The sequence below is a fragment of the Octodon degus genome, unplaced genomic scaffold (genome assembly GCF_000260255.1).
Source record: "Octodon degus isolate 3935 unplaced genomic scaffold, OctDeg1.0 scaffold00038, whole genome shotgun sequence".
In the NCBI taxonomy this organism is placed as follows: domain Eukaryota; kingdom Metazoa; phylum Chordata; class Mammalia; order Rodentia; family Octodontidae; genus Octodon; species Octodon degus.
The window spans coordinates 9,287,575-9,291,239 of record NW_004524614.1 but is presented as its reverse complement, the minus strand read 5'-3'; the positions used below and the strand labels follow the sequence as shown (position 1 = coordinate 9,291,239).

The following is a 3,665-nucleotide window of genomic DNA, read 5'->3' as shown; positions in this document are numbered from 1 at the left end:
AGTTGTTAAGTCTTTCAACTGTTACCCGTGCGATTTGAATGCTGTCCATGAACTCTTTGTCTACCCCTATGTCTTCAAGAGTTCCTCCTACTTTCTCTTCCAGGAGATTTAGTGTCTCTGCTTTAATGTTTAGATCTTTATCCCATTTTGACTTTAGTTCAGTGCATAGTGATAGATCTGGGTGAAGTTTGAGTTTTCAGCATGTAGAGGGCCTGTTTTTCAAGCACCATTTATTAAAGAGGCTATCTTTCTTCCAGTGAGTATGTTTGGCCCCTTTGTCAAAGATAAGGTGGTTGAGTGTATTTTTAGGGGCTTCAGTGTCTTCTAATCTATTCCATTGATCCTCAGGGCTATGTTGATGCCAGTACCATGCTGATTTTATTACAGTAGCCTTGTAGTATAATTTCAAGTCAGGAATTGTAATGCCTCCTGCCTTGTGTTTATTGCTCAGAATTGCCTTTGCTATTCTAGATCATTTCTCCTGCAGATAAATTTTAGGAATGATTTCTCTATGTCTGTGAGATATGTCGGTGGTAGTCTAATAGGGATTGCATTAAATCTGTACAGCAATTTTGGGAGTATGGCCATCTTCACAGTGTTGGTTCTTCCTATCCAGTAGCATGGGATATCTTTTCATTTTCTGAAATCCTCTACAATCTCTTTTTTTTTGAGTACTGTAATTTTCCTTGAAAAGGTCTTTGAGTTCTTCAGTTAGGTTTATTCCAAGGTATTTCATTTTCCTTGGTGCTATTTTAAAAGGTATTGTTTCTCTAATTTCCCTCTCAGTGTGTTTGTTGTCTGTGTAGAGGAATGCTATTGACTTTTGGGTATTGACTTTATAACCTGCTATGCTACTGAATGTCTGTATTAATTTTAGTAGCTTCTTGGTGGAGATTTTTGGGTTTTTTAAGTAAAGTATCATGTCATCCACAAATAAAGGTAATTTAACTTCTTCTTTGCCTATTCTTATTCCTTTTATTTCTTTCTCTTGTCTAATAGCTGTAGCTAATGATTCCAGAACTATATTGAATAGGAGTCTTGATAGAGGACATCCTTGTCTTGTACCCGATCTAAGAGTAAAAGATTTCAGTTTTTCCCCATTAAGATTATGTTAGCCATTGGGTTTTCATAAATGGCTCTTCCAGATTTAAGTAGAGGCCATCTATTCCAATTTTCTGTTGGACTTTGAACATGAATGAGTGTTGCACTTTGTCAAAAGCCTTTTCTGCTTCAATGGATATAATCATGTGGTTTTTAGTTTTCGCTCTATTGACATAGTGTATTACATTGATAGATTTTCGAATATTGAACCATGGAAAGGAGATTTTGAAGGAATAGGAACTTCAAGGACCAGTATAGTTATTAAGCATCCCTGAAGATGCTCCTGAACTGAGCTGGACTTCTAGAAAATAACTGAGAGGTTATCATTTCAAACGACTTATGTACAACTCTGATGTAGTGGACTGTGATTCTCTTGAGACAGCAAATAAAATTTATGAGGATTGTGATGGCCTAGAATTCAAAAGTAGCTGTTCTTTCACGGATCTAAGGATTACATCAGATAATATTACTTTTCATGATGAGCCTAAGGATGTAGTCTCAGAAGTGGACTTAACAGCATATAAACCAAAATATTTCACATCTGCTACAATGTGAACATCAATGTTGGAGACCCATGGGATGAGACACATCGTGAAAGAATCACAACATGCAACAGAAAATTTAGAAAGGAAAAACTTTTGGACATGGATTTCCAAGCCTACTTAGCTTCCTCTAGTGTAGATGAAGAGGTGATAGAAGAGGATCTCCAAGGTATTGATAAATTCTTTGGAGAAGAAGATGGGAAGACAAAACATAGTCAGAAGAATTCTGAGGAAGACATTGCTAAATACAGGCAGCTCTTGCAGCTCTTTCTTCTTTTCTACAATTTATTCCCTAGGGGTCAGTTTATCTTTTCCTTCGAACTTGTTTTTTTTTAATCTTCTCTTCCCTGCTTTCTTTGAGGTGTTTAAATTCCATTTTCATATCATTTTCTTCTTTCTTTCTCTGGAAAAAAATTTGCAAGAGCTGCCTGTATTTAGCAATGTGTTCCTCAGCATACTTCTGACTATGTTTTGTCTTCCCATCTTCTTCTCCAAAGACTTTATCATTACCTTGGAGCTCCTCTTCTATCACCTCTGCATATAAAAACGAAGTCTAAGAAGTAAAGCCATGGTGTGATGTTGAACTGTAGGGGACTCAAGTCAACAATTTCTGACACTGCCAGTGAAGCAGAAGACCCAATACTATTATGGACTACTGAACTCTTTTAGAATATTTTGCTGACTTAACACACATAATATTCAAATGATGGAAGTAAACAAAAAAGGGGATACAGATGAATGTCCATTTTGTATCTGTGTATTCAAAATGGTTAGGATAGATTTACAGTTACATTCTCTTAATGAATAGAGGGATTTGTTCTAATAGTGTTAGTAAATAGGATATCATGTCTGCATCTTGTACAGCAAATATCCCCTAGGAAGAGAGTATGCAATGTGTAAATTATTGAGACTGTCCTATCAATTTGATTTGAAATTGTCTCATTGCTATAGTCTCTCAATGAAATTATGGGAAAAAATGAAATAAATCAAGAAAAAGTTATAAAGTTTTATTGAAAGTAATTGTTAATGTTCATTTTTTCCAGTCTTGTAAACCTGTATCTGTTAATCTGAGCATCAGATTTGATGATAAAAATATGTAATATAACAATCATTTTTAATTTATTATTCTTGTTTTGAAAATAAATACCACATGTATTGTTGAATGTTAAAAAAAAAAGAAAAGAAGAAAAAGAAAATAAGACTGAAAAAAAAAGGCTCTTAAAGAAGGAGCCAGTGAAGTTGAACTTCTCCCTGATGTTGATTTGAATGATACATATTCTGCTGGAGAAGTTAAAAAAATAGGTTTAAGAAAAAAAAAAATCAGTGAAATCTGTAAAAGATGTCTCATCTTCAGAGGAACAAACTGAAATAGAAAGACAAAAGGCTGAAATGGCTTTGCTTGTGGTGGATGAGGAGGAGGACAGCAAGAAACACATCAGTCATAAGACTGTGGAGCACCAGAACCTGAGCAAAAAGAAGAAACAGCTTATGAGCAAGGAGGGATTACTAGAGGATGACTTGGAGGTAAACGCCAGTGCTGCATGATTTCAGGCAATGGACCCTTGCCACTTGCTTAGTTTGGATCCCTCAGATCCTAATTTCAAGAAAACAAAAGCTGCAGGAAGAGTCCTTGAGGAGAAAGCCAGCAAAGAGAACAAAAAGGACAAGAAATGACTGAGACAATAAAGAAGAAAGATTGAAAAAGCATCACAAAAGAAATGCACTGATCCTGCCTTGTCACAGCTGATTAAATCCATAAAACACAAAACAGAACAATTCCAAGCAGGAAAAAAAAGAGTCAAATGACAGGATATTGTTTCTTTTTGTACTGAGAATGTGTTCTAACTTACACAAAATGTGTTCTAAAGTGTACAGAAACAGAAAAAGGAATATTAGGAATAAAGTCACCTTTTCACATAAAAAAATCTTTTTGTAAGCACAGTGGAATTCCTTTCCATGTGTACCAGTACCTAATTGCAGATAATCGATCTAATTACCTGAATTACAAGATGTGTGTATTTT

At 35.1% G+C, this 3,665-nt stretch overlaps 1 pseudogene; it reads left to right on the top strand.

The window, feature by feature from the left end:
* Window positions 1–3,449, top strand: part of LOC101586099 — a 30,932-nt pseudogene extending 27,483 nt beyond the window's left edge.
* The last annotated feature ends 216 nt before the right edge of the window (window positions 3,450–3,665 follow it).